The sequence below is a fragment of the Triturus cristatus genome, chromosome 5_2 (assembly GCF_964204655.1).
Source record: "Triturus cristatus chromosome 5_2, aTriCri1.1, whole genome shotgun sequence".
NCBI lineage: Eukaryota > Metazoa > Chordata > Amphibia > Caudata > Salamandridae > Triturus > Triturus cristatus.
The window spans coordinates 188,791,297-188,809,203 of NC_140588.1; the positions used below are offsets into that span (position 1 = coordinate 188,791,297).

Sequence of the window (17,907 nt, forward strand, 5' to 3'; positions counted from 1 at the left end):
AGTCAGGTTTCTTCGTCTGGGAGCACTCGCAGTTGAGGGAGCCTGCATACAGGTTGCAGTTGGCAACGGGTAGTTCAAGAAGGTCAAAAACAAAGTGAACTCGGTCTACTGAGGGATTGGGGAACACGCTTACCCCCGTTGGCCCACTATAGCTCGGGCTGGGGGGCTCGAGTGCAGTAGTGCTTCAGGGTTTTGGATTTTGGCAAGTCTGGAGTCCTCACTGTACCTTTTGGGGTGCCTGCAGGATGTGGAGCTCCACTGGAGTTCCTGAGTCTTTGTTGAAGGTAGGCAGTCCTCCCAGGCTTTGGGAGGCACAACAGCTTGCAGCACTAGATGACTTTGGAGCAATTCAACAGGAATAGCAGACAGGTCAGCAGGTCTGGGGCCAGGTCAGTTGCTCTTTCTTCAGTCTTTGCTTTCACAACTCATCAGTGTCCTCCTTCTTAGCAGGTCAGCAGGATTTGAGTTTCTGTTTCCAGGGACTTCCCTAAACACTGAATGTAGGGGAGTGTAAGGTAGTATCCAATGGGCTACCTACCTCTGAGGTCACTATGCCCCCTATACGACCACTTCCTGTGGTAAGCGGACATAACCCTGTCCCAGAGTTCCTAAGTTTGACATCACCAAGATGGCTAACTTGGAAAAGTGAACTCCACTTCAGGCAAACCCACCTTAGGGGGAGTACTAGTCTAAGGATGAACATGCCTATCTGAGTAGCTAATTTTCCCTCTCCCTTGGGGGTCAGAAACTTGTCTCTGGTGGCAGGATGGCAAAAACCAATCAGTCAGCACACCAGTAGCTGGTAGGTTTTCAGGGGGCACCTCTAAGGTGCCCTCTGGGTGCATGCAGTAATAAATCCAACACTGGAATCAGTGAGGGTTTATTAAAACAAGATTTGTATAAAAATCTCTGTTTTCAGTGAAGCCATCATGTAGCTGGGGGAACTCATTTTTTACCAGTGTCCAGACCATGCTTTTAAAAAGGCTTCCCTGATCACTTGAACTGGCAGCAATAGAACTGACCAGCAGTGGGGTATATCTGCTCATGCACATATGCCCCCACATGTAGTATATATAGGGCGCCCTGCCTTAGGGCTGTAAGGCCTGCTCTAGGGGTGACTTACCTATACTGCATGCAGTATCTGCGGGCATGGCACACAGGGAGTGTGCTATGCCATGTTTTCACTCATGCCTGCACCAAGACACGCAGCCAGCAGTGGCCGTCTGTATGTGTTTGTTGATGGGTCCTTTAGGGTGGCACAATTCGTGTTAAGGATCCTCTTTTGCCTCCCTGCCCTTGGTACAAGGGGTACAATTTACTAGAGAAATACAGGGAATACTAAATGTTTTGCCAATTGGGGAAACAATTGCACAGTATTGGGAAAGAGATCTGGCACTGGGGACCTGGTTAGCACTGGTGCACTTCCCAAAAGCAGCAACAGGACCTTTTGACAAGGAACACCAAGGCAAAAACTCCTCGGGATGTGCCTTGCTTGATATCACCCTTCGCCCGAATTTTCTCCGGAAATCCTGATCAGCCAAATAAATTCTTTCCTTAAATATCCACCTACAGTCATTTACTCTAGCAAAAAGACTTCCAAGGTCTGCCAGACCCCATATCACTCCAACTGAATCAGGCCTCTTGAACCAGAACACTGGTGCCCCACCAGATGAGGACCAGATCCCATGCAGCTTAGTTCCTCAAACACTGTTTACTGATCATCCAGCCTGGGAAGGTCACCTTATCTCCCAAGGGGTGGAAGGAGAGAAACACAGCATTCTGTCTCCACACTCTTATGACCTTACAATGGCAAATGACTAGGCCACCATCATTGATACACAACTTAGTGCTATAAATCATCACAACAAGCTGCAATCCAAAGCAAATGAGGTAAGGTTTCAGTGACTAATCACATGTGTAGCCCAAGTGGACTCAACACCACGTATACCCAATTTAAAGTCTCCAACAGACATAAACCCAAACTCTGCGTTAGCACAAGCACCTCCAAAAACTCATCTAACTTGGGAGCCTTACAGGATCAGAGCTGGGTTACATCCCGAGTGGACCGAGATCAGTGCCAGGACCTGGATTATGTGCTCAGTTATAATGAGGATAACATTTCTGTCGCTGCAGATCAACTTGCTTTAGATGACAATTTTAAAATAACATACAAACACCTCCGTCACGATACTCAACATGGCGACATCACCCCATCCTTAAAACCAATATTGGATCGCATGGTAGCAAAGCTACACAAAAGTATTGTTGCCCCAAGTCGCATACATGGCCCGCGGCATTCGATAAGTCCAGCGTACAATACCGGTCCAAACAGCAAGGAAGCATGGCACAGTCTGGCATACCATCCCCAAACTGGAGTCTCAAACGACATCTTGGCCAGGTTACTAACAGCTTTCCAGGCATTTGCTGGATATCCAAGAGGACCTATTATACATGCTAGCAGGTTTCATCACAGGAATAGACACCACACTGGTAAATCTGAACAATCTAATCACTAGTGCCCAGGCAGCCTACACTTTTTTTGCTGGTTAAACATTCATGTGCACCTATTTTCGACAAGTTCAATATGCTACCAGACATCTTGTCCACTTTGTTGGATGGCATAAAAGCTTGCACAGCATCATCACTTCAGCAAACATCAAGCACACACAAGGTGCAGAATGCACAGAAAAAAGCAGCAACATGCAAAGGGGATTCAACACGCAAAGGGGAGTCAGATATACCAGTCCCCTTGACACCAGAACCTACGGTCGCATGCCATAAAGCAGAAGTCACTTCCAAAGTGCCCCTAAGCAAATTACAATTCAAAGCACACTCGGTTGTTCACCATAAAGTGGAAGGCATCACAAAAGTGCTAGTAAGCAAATCATGATTCAAAGTAGAACCAGGTGTGGATAACGCTCCGCAAGAAAAAAGGCTATAGAAAGAGGCTAAAGATGTATGGGATGGTATAGAAACCAGAAGCCCAAAGTAACAAACTAGAGTCTCCAATCTAATCTAACAAACAAAAAAAGAATGAGGAAAGCAAGGAATAAAATCACAGGCAGGAGCGTGGAACTAGATGTCAAGGGTGCCTACTATCCTATGTTTGAGAACAGCCACAAGAGGACTGGCCTAAACCAACGAGCCTCCACCAGCCTTCCACCAAAAAGTCCTGATGAACAACTTGCATTAAAAAAACAAAAAAGAAGATATATTTTCCAGCCAATCTAAAGTCAACAGGCAGTACACTTAATAAAAGCCAAGACAACCGCGAGCAAGATACCCCAGGCGTAGTTGCAGAGTCCACGTAAATCATTACCCTGTGCCCACAAGGGCATTACCAGTGGATTAAAAAAAGCTCAACATCTAGAAGTAGTGGGCCAAAGGAGCAAGGTGAATCACGCACATTGAGCTCCTTGACAAAGTCTCTCAAGCACGTTAGTAACTGTAGGGGTGTGAACGTCACGGACAAAACACACCGAATGCACATGGCAATTAAAATGTGTCCGCCATCATGCCACTACAGTGTAATTTGTGGGGGGACTAATTGGAAAGTTACTGGCCACAACATTGAGTGTTTACTTTAATGTTTTACATTTTTTTAAATTGAAACTGTAAGTGAATTTGACCGTGACAAATTGCATTACGCCATGGGGAATCTTTTTTAATGATATCTCTGTTTTAAGGGAAATACACTGCTCTTACTGTTTAAAGTACTTCTCATATGATAGCTTCTCAGTTGCACTTTAGTCTGTTTTAAGTCTTGGGAGGAGAGCTGCATTAAGTCTCTACACCCAGATTACTATATCTGCCGCCGAGATAGGGAGGATAGAAAGGGTGAGGGGGGATCGCAATAATACTTTTGTGTTTAGCTGAACCGCTACAGCTGCAGATTGCGAAAGCGTTACAATCCCTATTTCATTAGCCCCCACACTTACCTTTTCCGGTACACTTATTTACTGACCTTCTGGTCCCTCTGGTCAATTTATCCAGACTGTCCCAGACTTGATTGCCATCCTAGTGGTAAATAAATCTCACATTACTGAGTTAGGCGATCTCAATATGCATTTAGAAGAGCCCACCATGGCCCAAGTTGCAGGGTTTTAACATGACCTTGATGCTATGTAGTTAACTCAGATGGTACATGGTCCCACCCAAGGAGAGGGTCATTTACTTGACCCAATTTTCATGAACCATCCTCACTTAAATGTACAAGATTAAATACCCGTTACCTGGTCGGACCATTTCTTGGTCCCATTCACCTTGACAATTCTGTCCCCCTCCCCCAAACCTTTCACCTGGAGAGACTGCAGCTGGTCTAAGCGGAATGAGGATGTATGGGTATATGTCCTCAGTTTGGCCAGACCAGAGCTGGGATCTGACCTCAAGATGCGCACACCAAGATTTCTAAATGGACCAAACATTCTCTAGACCAGATCATTCATATATCCACCCAAACCAGGAAAACCAAAAATAAATCTGCTCCCTGGTTTATCCCCCACCTACTGACCCTAAAAAAACAATACAAAATAGCAGAAAGACTGTGGAGAAAAAAATATGCATAGGCTGATACAGTAAAATGGTGAGGAACTACCACTCTGAAGTCAACTCAGCTCAAGCCTTCTATTATGAAACCAAAATCCTGGGGGCAGCTAACTTCCCCGTGAAATGTTCAGAATTACCAAGTTACTACTATAGCCCTCTTCGAGTGGCCCCACGCCAGATCCCTCCAACGCAAGATGCAATGACCTTGCTCTGTTTTTTCAAAACAAAATAGATTAAATTTTCCTGACATTTCAAGAATCTGGAGAATATGTAGATCAGGAACTCTCCAGCGATAAGAAGGAAGACTGTAAAAAGAGACTCGTGGAATTTCTGTGCATCTCCCATGAGAATTTTGTTTGTCTCTTTAAGAAAGGTAAATCGGGTTCCGACTCGACCCTGCTCCTCCACACAATCTCATAAAAGCAGCTAATATCCTTCTACTAGTCTTTGCATATATGGCGAACCTCTCCCTTGAGAATAGAATAGTACCCGTAGTGTGGAAACACAAAATGGTCAAATCTATATGAAAGAAACTCAACCTAGACCCATGCTACCCTGAGAATTTTCGACTGATCTCTCTACTCCCAGGACTGAGTAAGGTGCTGGAAAAATATGTCGACTCGCACCCCTCAGACTTCGTAGAAGCCAACAACATCCTGTATCCTACCCTTACAGAGTTCCGGGCCAATCATATCACCAAAACCACCATTTTGGCGTTCGTGGAGGAGGCAAAAATTAAACTGGATCTAGGAGGTAATGCAGCCATCATTCTTCTGGACCGAAGTGCTGCCTTCGACATGGTGGATCATAGGACCCTCATTAAGAGGATTCGGAATGCGTGAGTGTCAGGCCTGGCCCTTAAATGGGTCCGCTCGTTTCTGGGGGATAGATCTTTTCAGGTCTTTCAATAAAGTATGCCCCCTCAGACATTTTTCTGTTGAGATGTGGTGTCCCACAAGGGACATCCCATAGTCCCACGTTGTTCCACCCATATATGCGGCCTCTGGGCAACATTGTACTGCCTTTTGGGATCTCATTAGTGTCCAGTGCGGATGACATCCAGCTGGCACTCTCCCTTACCCTGGACTGCGAACATGCTGCTTCCTCCATTGGACCTGGTCTTGAGACAGTAGCTAGATGAATGGACAAGTCCTGTCTCAAGCTCAATGGAAATAAAACCGAGCCTATGACATTAGGGAACAATGCAAACCCTCACAAGCCCCTTGGCTGGCCCGGCTGTCTAGTTCACCTTCCTGTCGCCAAACCGGCAGTTAAAAGTTTGTGGGTCTGGATTGACACAACCCTTTCCATGGAGACCCAAACAACTAAACTCTCAGCCTGCTGCTACAGGATCCTCAGAATACAGTGAAAAATTCTGCACCTGATCTCCCTTCTTTGCAGGAAGCTAGTAGTCCAGGCTTTGATTCTCTCCCACTGGGACTACGGAAACTTACTTGGCTTGGGAGCTCCAAAAGCCGTGATTGGTAAACTTCAGGGGGTGCAGAACGCGGTGGTAAGGACCCTGCTAAATATTCCTAGACACCTTTCGGCACGTCAGGCCCTGGCTGACCTCCATCGGCTCCTGGTCATGTAGAGGATCAATTTCCAGTCCCTGTGCTTCTCACAAGTCACCCTCCATCTGCCGACAGCTGATTGCTCCCTACAATTCGGGCAGAGCTCTCTGCTCCTCCAACACCCTACAGACCATTGTCCTGCCCGAGAAAAGAGCTAAAAAGAGAGGAAGATCCTTCAGGCACAATGTGGCAAAACTTTGGAACACTCCACCCCTTACCTTGCAGATAATTGATAATGAATAGTTTTTTCAGAAAATGGCTTAAAACCTTTCTGTTTGTGAACTACCCCCCCCCCCCTAGAGTCTGTGCCCACAGTCTGTGTTGCTCAATCAGCGCTGGAATGACTTTGGGTCCCCATACACTTAAATTCTCATAACATAGCATCCAATCAGCCCTTACTCCTAGGTATCACGAAGAGCTGCGTAACTCATGTGGAGGAAGTACAGAGCACTCTCAATCCCACGAGAGAACAGAGAACTTTCCTGTCCCTGGAATACGAGTCCAAAGGGCCACAAAAAATTCTGAATAGAGGGAATATACTGAAGCTACTTAGGGCCCAGCAAACGCTTACCCATCTAAAGACAGGAGATATCATCTTAGTTGAATTCTTACCATCTATTAAGGGCAGCCAAAGAGAAACCACATTGGTCACGTGGGCCTCAGCAAACATTGCACCAGGGGTGTTAAAAGAAAAACCCCACTTAGAGCAGTGGGGGGATAAGAATCTCACCCTTTGGTCATCAGCATATCCTCAATTGCTGGAGACCGATCAAACCTCAAGTAATATACAGTCGAAACCTCAGACCTTCTCAATACTTAGAGGGGCGCTCAGCAAGACACCGACAAAACCCAGCCACAATCAAAGCGAAAATAAAAAAAACTACAAGTCTTCAGGAGACTAAAAATACTTATGAGGTTTGGGGTTAGCTTCCCTCTACCATCTAACAACTTAAAAATCAGGCCAAGCAGAAGAAAGAAAAATATGCTTGCGGAACATAGCAGGGCTCAAATAAAAAAACATGTCCAGCAAACCCCCGTACCTATGGGAAAATTATGAAATCATTGCCCTTCAGGGAACTTGGGCAACCACAGCCATTCCCATCTCCGGCTATGCGCATTGTTACGTTTCAGCAATCAAGTCACAAAAATCTGGAAGACCAAAGGGAGGTCTGGCGGTATATGTTTTACATGTGCTTCGTGCCAAAGCCGAACCATGTCCCAAAATAGATCAAGGGACTCAAGTTCTGCAGTTTAAGAACTGGCACCCGGAGAAGCGTTCATTTTTAGTTCTCAACATATACATGCAACTGAATCTATCCTCCAAAAACGAATGCACTGAACAATTAATAACGTTAGTGCAAGGATACTTGAAATATAAACCCCCACCCGGGATCTTTTTGACTGGTGATTTTAACATGAATTTAAATCACACGCCGGATGAGAAGGAAATCTTAAGTGCCTTAAATGCTCAATGGGACGTGCCAAGTCAATCCGAAACAAACAAGAAACAGCATCGAGACAAGCAAGGCAAATATATTGTTAAAAAGCTGGAACACGACCACACCAGGCGTTCCCGGGCCTCCTCCGGACAGCACTGCGGTGCTGGGGAGGCCGCTGCGATATACCTCTAAAGGAGGTAGATATGCCGCTAACATTCCATTGGTGGGAATACCGTTGGCAAGCGGCACACTAACACAGAGAGCACTTGGACTCTGGACGGATACAGGGGTGGAGACCATTGGAGCTCATTTTGGGAATGGGACACTTATGGAACACAATACTTTCACACAAGCTATGGGAGCTCCTACCACACTCTACATGACACATGCCCCCCTACTGCAATATATTAAATGACATTGGGCTTCACAGCGGGAGGAACCCCAGACAAATGAACTTGTTACGTTTCTGTATTACATGGGACGTGGCAGCCACCCTATTAAATGGTTATACCTCAGTATCCGGACACATGCCCAAATCCTGCTGGACGCTATGCGAGCACAGTCGACGGCTGATGTGGGACGGGACTTAACAGACAGGGAGTGGGGGGGACGTATTGGAATACCCACGGGAAATACCACGAAATGCCAATTTTAAGTTTATTCAATGTATGTTTATACACAGAGCTTACTTGACACCGCAAAGGCTGCACAGAATGTACCCGGAAACAACACATTACTGTCCCCAATGCAAATTGCCTGAAGCATGGTGTGTTCATGCGTTTGCCTTGGTGAGTTTTGGAGAGAGGTTACACGAATATTAGGAGACATAACACGCCTACCCATGGGGAACACGGCTGTAGAATGCATATTAGGTATTCGCAAACGGACGAAGACACAAAAGGTTCAACTTCGCTTTCTGGACCTGGCGCTGATAGTTGCAAAAAGGTCCATCACCATGCGTTGGAAGTCAGCCAGAGCCCCCACCCTAGGTGTGGGCCATACTGAAATGCTGCGATGGGCGGGAGCTGAAAGTGCGGCGCTGCGTAGAGAGGAGGCCCGTGATCTAAAGAAACATCCAATCTCCTTGGACTGGGATACACTGGAAGCATATAGAAACATAAACCTGGATGCTGCCTCAGATGTTCCAATCACTCAACAGTAACTGCGAACACAGAATGTGGCGCGTATCACCTCCCGTAGGCAATAGGCGAAGTAGTGGGATCAGACGTCAGATACAGGAAAATCCACCTACCTGGAGACGCTTAAAAGATTTACACACTGAATAATTAGAGCCAGAGCCGGGAGCGGGAGTTAGCAGGGAGGAGGGCGGGGTTGTGCTGTACATCCTGGAGGGAGAATTTAATGCACAGAACTAAATGTTGGATGGAATCCCTTAAGATGATGCTGTTGATGGCTATATAACATACTGAATACAGGCCTTATACAGCACAGAATTCATGTGATGTACGTGAAGATATGAACAATATACTTGTTTTATTGTATGGTAAACCACAAAAAAAAAAAGTTTGTTTCGAAAAAAACAACGAGCTGGAACACCTAAGTATGAGGGCCCTGAATGGCAGAACAACGGACGACTCTCTGCCTTGCTTAACACAAGTTGTCCCCAATTCACAATCTACTCTTGATTATACATTCATCTCACTTGACTTGTTTCCGGTGCTGAAGGCGTGCAAAGTAGGACCATAAACAGAGAGCAATCACTTTCCTCAGCTGATGGAACTTCGCCTAGAAGTCTCATTACATCCATATGGGTTAATGAACATTGGCACTCTGCATACAGTGAATTATAAAAAGGTAAAATGCTTGGATATAATGATAACTGCGACAGCAAAAGAAACCTTTCAAGGATCTGCAACCACCCAATCAGATCTAGTTCAACACTGGGAAGAATTCTGTCATAAATTTGTCCAGCAAAATAATAAAGTGGAAGTAAGCCGCAGGAATAGTTACCATGATGGCAATTTCCAATTCAGAAAAAATTAAACCACAGCCTGCAGACCGGTAAAACGGAAATTGAACCAAGCACAACAAGCCTTCAGGACATTTCCCATCTTAGTCAAACATCTGGATCAATTTAGGGTAGTAAAACCAAAGTATAAGGAAGTCATAATTAAACTCCTATTGGGCCAAACTACTGTGTAATACTAAACACAATTAATAAAACTTCTGGAAAACAATAAATGATATTGCAAGAGCAATCAGCTCCAAAAATAACTAACATCTAGGAACACACCTAGGCCTCCTACTTTAAAAATGCATTCGCTATAAGGCAAAAAAGTATCACCAACACCTTTCAAAGCAGGCTTAGTCCGTGTATCTCTCTGTGTCAGACAGCCAACCCAACAACTTCTACATCAGGTCCGAATAGCCTAGCCAGTTCAGAAAGCTTAGGGGAGTGGTCCTCCAAGCTCGCATCCCAAAAAGAGGATTTTGTAAAACTGATCAGATCAGGCAAGCGCGATGGGGCACTTGGTCCAAACCGAATACCACAGGCAGTCTTTAAGGACAACCCACAATTCTGGGGAGATGAGTTTACAACCCTGTTCAACTACGCCTTCACTTCAAGCCACAGTCCCGGACGCCTGCCATGGCTCTATCTTAAACCACATATTTAAAGGAGTTGACAGATCCAATTCAGAAAACTATTGTCTGATAGCATTATTGGACGCAGAGGACAAATATTTTGCAGCAGCACTCATAATTGAACCAACCACTTGGGGCCACACAAAAAGCATTGCCCAATAAACCAAACAGCTTTATGAGAGGGTCTGGGACACTAACAAGCATCATGGCACTCACTGACCCTTATCATAGAAACACCGAAGCAGACAAAACATCCACTGCATCTATGCTTCGTAGACTTCAAGTCAGCTTTCGATGGTGTTGACAATGGGAAACTTTGAAACTTGTTAGGTGGGGTTTTCCCCAGCCTCTCTCACCTGCATCCAAATAAAAATAGGTAATGGCACTCTGACCTATAGGAAAATAAGAACCTATCAAGGCCTAAAAACAGGGTTGTGCTCTTGCACTGTTTCTCTTAAATTAATTTTTAGCAGGCCTAACAAAGTCACTTGATGATATTAACGGACATCCCACCCATCTAGGCCCACTGCAATTAAGCCACCTACTGTACGCAGAGGATGTGCTTCTCTATAGTCAAAGCTTCTTGCTCCAGCAGATGTCCCCTTTATCATTTAGTCTAAACTCCCTGTTCCACAGCAGTGCAGGTTACAGGTCCTGGAATTACACCCCACCTGAATTTAGGATTAACCACAATCTCTTGGATCTGTCTAATGCTCTGAACACTACGAGCATGTGTTCTGTTCAATACTGTCCCTACTACACCTCCCTGAGAATCCACATTTTCTTGACCACTTTATGCCTGTCAATATCCTCTTTTATGAAATTCCACAAAGAATGGCCACAAAGTTTCTCTTTATTTAGGTTGATTAGTTGCTAATGTTTTTGAACTAGGCACCCCAAATTGAATAGCCCTGGCTTCCTCCCAATGCCAATAATTTTAGATACATTCTGACATGCTTGAATCAGCAGGTGATATTTTCTGGACTTCTGGCAAAGCACTTTTGCGCCATTCTATTCAAATGTATGTTTTAGCTAATAAAACAAGCATTTGCAATGCAATAGGTCTCGCATTTGCGAGAGTTTAATCTATTGGCTTTGTAAATGATAATGCCTTTTATTTATGTTTTAAAAACCAACACATAAATAAAAGGCATTGTCATTTACAATGCCAAGAGCTCAAACTGTTGCAAATGCGAGACCTATTGCATTGCAAATGCTTGTAACAAAATGTTTCCCATCTGGGATAGCAAATGCAAAGATGGTGGTCTGCTGTCCCTTACAGGCCACCATCCGTGCATTTATATGCAACCAGCACAATTAATATTCATGTGGCACGTCATTGTGAAATGCCCTGCGAATGCGTAATTTTCAATGCGAACTATCAGTCACATTTCCAATGTTCCTGTTTGCTGAACAGTTGATGTGCAATTTGCATAGCTGTGGTCTGCAAATGGGGGCAGCCAACGTTGAACATTTTAAATAAAGTGGTTTGAAAAAGGGCGGTGGTTGGGAACCACCAAGGCCTGGGATAGGAGGAGCTGCCACCCAGCAAGAGCATTGGATGCACTTTATGAGCAGCTTCAACCCCCCCCAGAAAGAAAGGCAGGGTAAACTTTTGGAATATTGGATAAACACATGCAAAATAATACCTTTTGTTAATTTGAAAAACAATCTCTCAAGAATGATTTGTAATTAACTGAGAACACCCACCACAGGGATAGGTAGTGAGAAGGGGCAATAATGAGTTTTTAGGGGCACATCTATTTGCACGTATATAAATAGATAAAAAATATATTTACCATCTTACCGGCAATTACCGATGTAAAGGTACTCGTCATGTTATTACCGCATTGTAATGACTTTTGATGTAAAAGCTGGCGATGTACCAATATACATTCCTCTCGGAAAACAAATTATTACAATTTACTTTCACGTATCTTCCACACAGCTTGATATAGGATTGGAGATCATTGCTATGGCGCATCTATGACAGCGTGTACTGTGCTATGGTCCAAAATGCTGATCAGCGGTTAGAGCGCAGAGGTTTCCATCATTCAATGAGAGGCGCTAGTGAATTATGTAAGGGGAACTCTGCCTCACTAGCTTCCCTAGACATCATCCCTACCCTGTCCTTTAAACAGCAAGAGTAGATGCTCTATAACGGATTATAAACCCTGCAGTCTATAATAAGGGATAAGTAGGATCTGGACCTATACCTAAAAAAACGAATTACCCACAGTTCCTGTTTCTGTGTTTTATAATGTATGTGTCAATCAAACCTTCGAGCAGTAGTGTCAGATGTGATAAAACAAATAAGGGCTCATACATGAATTGTGCATGCATCCTGGGCTTCACCAGACTAGTTTTGGGACAATAACTGGTGCCCTATGTAAAAAAATGCCACGCACCAAAATGTTGGAAATCATGGAGGTTGTGTCATTGTTAAGCCACTGCCCACAAGCCTCGGCAAAGAGGTCCACTAAACTTTTTATTTCTCTGTGACTCCCTAAAACAAGCGGGACTGAAAGCGATCGCGAAAGTGATCGCTATTGGAAAAAAAAACAGGACCGCGAGTGGTGCGCGTGCCACAGCGAACATGTGTTTTCAATTATCGCGCCCGTGTCTGGGCACGATAATTGAAACCACATGGCCTTTGGTGCACGTAATAGACACCAATAGGCCATGGGCGGAGCAATGCGTCCACCTTTGGCCTATTGCATGCCGTCTTTGGGAAATACACGCACTCAAAGGCCAATCGCAGAAGACAAAAGGAAAAGCACACGCATGAGCGCGTGCGATTCCAGGCTCTGTTTTAAAAACCCCTACAAAAGGACTCTAGCCTGCGCGAGCAGTGCTACGCACTGCAACGCTAGGGCGCGAGCCCTAATAACATATTGCATAAAAGTACACTGTTTAAAAGATATGTAAAAAAGGTTAAGATACCATAAGATAGTATGAATATACAATTGCAACGCGATGGCCATGAAATGTATGATTGCTTATAGAGTTCGCTTAAAGTGCAATCAGTTTCGTACTGTTGAGATCATCTAGGTAGATTATTTCCATCAACTTTGTTTTGCACAATTCGTTTTTTTGCAATCTGAGACAAAAAAATGTCATCTGTACGTTTAAGATAGTGTTTGCCCCATTAAAACACGCAATTGCTGCTTGCCTGCAAGTACTACCACAGTGTTGAAACAGTGATGTATTGTCCCTTCGCTCATTACGGAATGCTGGGCAAATACAGATTATGCGCATGATCATTTCTGGGGATTGATTCCAATCTCTGGATTGGTTGTCGTTTGCGGTTATGAGCCATTTAAGGCAAAGGTCTAAAGCTGGAAATTCTCCAAGACGTAGGTCGCAGAAACCTTTTTATTGAGTAGGAGGGCCGGCAAGAAATCAAAGAGGGTTGTTGCCCCAAAGATCTATACAACTGGATGGTGAACTAGAAGTGCGCTTGCTTTGAAAATGTTTTTGACTTCAAGGAGGGATACTGAATGCATGCAGTTATTTACGTGTTTCTTAAAAACTTTATAAGACTTTAGTAAATCCAAAAGAATTTGATTTGCAGATTAACTAGAGACAAGTGTAGATAATCCCGATGGAACACTGACAGATTGTTTGTCAGTTCAGTCCATAATCTGGGGTCTAGGGAGTTCTCTTTGGCAGCTCTCAGTCTATGGCAGAGTTTGGTGAAGGCTCCTTGTCATGCGTACTTTTGTTTTACAAACCCAAACTCCAGCCTAATTTGAGCAGGAGAGGCGTTTCGAGGAAGCCAAAAAAGATGCCTGTATAGGTTGAGATGCAGTGTCTGTAACCAGCGAGAGTCACTGCTGTAGAGTGCTTCACTGCCATATGCAATTGTAGGCAGAACTTTTGCTTTGATGATCTAAAATAGCGGCAAAAAGGAGAAGCCCTCTAACCTTTTCTGTAGGGAGGAGAATGCAGCGAGGAGGGAACCAGCTTGGAGTTTAATTATTTGCTCCTGTGCCACTTGTAGGTGCTTCTACTGTCAAACTTGAACCCTATGTATTTATATTCGCTGTCTTTGGTCATAATATCATTATTTAGGCTCCAGGATCCCACTGGTTTGCGTTTTTTGCAAAAGGTTACCACCTTTGTTTTGTTGAAACTCATTTGCAAATTGATGTCCTGGGTATATAAAAATAACTTGTGCAGCAGTCTCTGTAAACCCATCTTTGTTCGACTAAGGCGAACAATGTAATCAGAACAAAACATGCTGGCCAGTTGTTGTCCTCCTAGTTTCAGTGCATGGACATTTAGGTGATCCACCTCTGGAGTAAGATCCGCCATGAAAAGAATGAAGAGTGCTGGGGTTAGCACACATCCCTGCTTGAGAAGCTTTGATATTGGAATCCTGCGGGAAAGCCATGTTCCAACCCCTATTTTTATCTGAATCCAGGTGTCGAATTGGAGGAGTTAAATGGCCTTCAGCAGCTTCCCGGTGATCCCCCAGTTGGCGAGTTTAGACCAGAGCTTCGTTTGGTCGACAAAATTAAAGCGGGTCTTCAGGTCCACAAGCATGTATGTAGGAAACTTTTGTGATGATGTGCCTTGTTTATGAGGAGGGCTAGTATGGGGAGATTTGTAACTGAGCCCATTCCCGGAAGCTGGACTGGTTGTACGGAATTAGCTGATGCACATCCGCCAGGGAGTTCCGTTCCTCTAACAATAGGCATGCATGGTATTTTGCCTTATTGTCAAGAAGGGCAATCATACGGTAATTGGCTGGATCGTTTTTGTTGTTGGCTTTATATATTGGGTATATGATTGTGACTTTCCCGGACTGTTGAGAAGGCTATAATTAAAAAGAGGTGCAAAAAAGTTCGACCAACTGACTGGGTCGGATTTGGACCAAGGGCCCGATCTGATTTGCTTCTGATTTTAACCTTTTAATGCTGTTCGAAAAGATGATTAAATGGTACCCATCCCCCAGATCTAGACCTGGCTGTGGTAGTCTCTTCAGTTTCCCCCTGAATCTCTTATACGAGGAGCATAGTCTGATGCGGGGTGTTCAGCCCATGTATGCTCCGTGTTGTTAGAATTACTGGCTGTGTATGAGCCCCTTTCCAGAAAATGTTGGTTCTCGAGAATTTACTTAGGTTGGTGTTTTTGGTATTATGCAGAATATTCGCACACACTTCTTCATTGTCCTTACTCTTAGCTAACCCGTTTTCCTTTTTATACAAAAACCTTGCATGTCTAACTTTTTCCACCTGCAGATTGTTGGCCACAGACCGCTTTATGATCGTTGTAAACGGATTAAGCTGTTTTTTGTAGTCCTCAGAGTCCAAGTGTACCACTTAAACTTTTTTCTGTGGGAACGATGTGATTGCCTTTCTGTCATTGTGAGTTCTGACAGTTACTTAGCAGTATGCCAACAATTTGCTGCTAGCTTTGGATTAGGTTTCCAGCTGGTGTTTGTTTCCAGGAAAGGAGGACAGCACAGTCTGTGACCATTTTATCTTGTATGTGCCCTTTCTATTCTAGCCTTCTTATTGTTTCAGAGGTTGGTGGAACTGATAGCAGGTTTGCTTTGAGGTGGAAACCTATTGTTGTATTTAATCAGACTATCTGTGGGCAGTGGTCACTTTCAAGACTTGGTTTGATCTTGAAAAAGGTAATCTGGTCGAACAGACTTAGGGACCTCATGATGTAGTGGATTACAGAACTTGCCTTGTTGAGGATTCTTGTATTTGTGGGCAGTTGGTCTTCATAAAAAAAAGTCAGTTTAGGCCCATACTTGTGCATTTTGCAAGAATGAAGGCTTCAATCCTACTGCTTTTTCTGTTGGTCTATGACCTCTGCTTTGGAATCTGCCAGATAAGGTATTTTTCCCAGATACACTCATCCACGTCCTGGGGATTCAGCAGCTATTCATTGTAGTCACCTTATAAGATAAATTCAGCAAATCTATGATCCTGTCTTCCATCCTAGGAACATGGTTTCCCTCGACCGTAAGTTTTTCTGATGCAGCGGGATGATGTATATGTTCACAATTATTAAGTCATGGAATACATCTCTGGACCAGAACATCCAGTTTGACTGCTAAAAGCCAGGGGTGGGTTGCTTCATCTAGGTCACACTGACTTCTAGATGCACGGAGATGTACGTTGATAAACCTCAATTTTGTACGTCTCTTGACTGTTTGCTTCACTGCAGGATTGCTGAATTTGTATTAATCCGTTCAAAGACGCAGTTTCCTGCACCCATGTTTCTTGCAGTAGGAGGATGTACTGAGCACTCCAGCAGATGCTGATGATGGGAGATTCCGGAGTGTTTTTTAGCCCTCCCACGTTCCAGAGGAAATTTGCAGGATTGTGGGGTGTTCAGTAGATTTAGTGCTAGGGCCTAGGGGGCAAGAGGGTCAATAATCTGTTTTGCTAATTAAGGCCATGGGCAACCAATTCTAGTCTGCAATTGGTTCCTTTCCTGCATTATCCCTGGCGGATATTAGTGTAAGATTTTTACCAATTGGATTCCTCAAGATTGAGTAAAACAGGTGGATACTTCTCGGTTTTTGGTTACTTAGCATGCTTCTTTATCTATGGGTTTTTTAACAAAATTTGGGGATAGGCTTGCTCAGCTTGTTCCCCGAATAGAATGCCCCTTTTTTCAAAATACAGTTTTGTTAAAAGTACAACTTTTGTGACCTCCTGCAAGCGCCAATTTACCAATGTTGTTTACGGCATGATCACTGATCACGTACTAGGAATGAATTTGATATAATACACGTCTGCAGACTCAATGTCCTGAAGCATTGGTAAGCTTTGACTAGTTTTAAGATGTTCCCCTGGTTTAGTATGTTGTGACTGCCCCTTGAGGCATATATTGGACTGAAATATAGGTACTTGCTGGTTTTGTCGGGTTGTATCGCATCTGTTGACAGAGTTAGTATATATGTTTACACTTATGTGTTCTGTTTGTTCATTTGAGTTCAGGTTTTGTTCTGTACACACTCTGCATGGGTGTAACCGGTAATTTGAGATTGGGCAATTCTGTCCTGAAAGGACATGTATGATTCCTGGATTGGTCAATCAGTACTCGTCGTGTGATGCCGATCAAGGTGTTCCTGTGAGAGTCGTTTCCCCTTACTGCGTCCTTAGCATATGTTATGAGCCCTTTCTGAAGGAGGCTTCTCCGTCCTGTCCTTGGGCTAACATGATCTGTGGGGTGGTGGGTGCCTTGGTTTTTGCTTCAGTTGCTTCCAGCGCCTACATTTGCTTAAAGTATCTCTGGGCATGATTAATGTTGATTTGCGAGGGCCCTAATTAGTTTGAACTTGAGGTCCCCTTATTCACTTGGTTGGCTGTGGTCGGGGGGTGGGGGGTTCTCTAGTTTACTAAACACCTCCCCTGGGTTCGCTCTGTCTGCATAGTGTGTGGCTGCCGATAGTTTAGTTTGACACGAATCTTGTTTGCTGCACTTCCCCCCCCCCCACCCCCCCGAGTCAATTATTTTCATGTTTTCTTCGTCTACCAGTGGGTCATTTTTGCAGGGAGCTGCCCCAGAGGTTACTTGTTTTGGGAATTTATTTATTTTTAGAAAAATTGGCAAGAATTTCGGATTTTGCATTGTTTGTTGTGGTGAAAGTGTTATGACTTGAGGGAGGGTTGTTGTCATCTTTTTTCTGCTTCTCCGTAGTCTCTTACGCTGTTGTTTCATCGGTTTGTGTTTTTTTGGATCACTCAGTGGTGAAGGAGCAAAGCCACCATACGGGT

The 17,907-nt window shown here is 44.2% G+C and overlaps 1 protein-coding gene across 6 annotated transcripts in view; it reads right to left on the reverse strand.

Moving 5' to 3' along the window:
• Positions 1-17,907, reverse strand: part of ZNF407 (zinc finger protein 407) — a 1,626,307-nt gene that overhangs the window by 526,624 nt on the left and 1,081,776 nt on the right. The gene's annotated exons all lie outside the window — the stretch shown is intronic.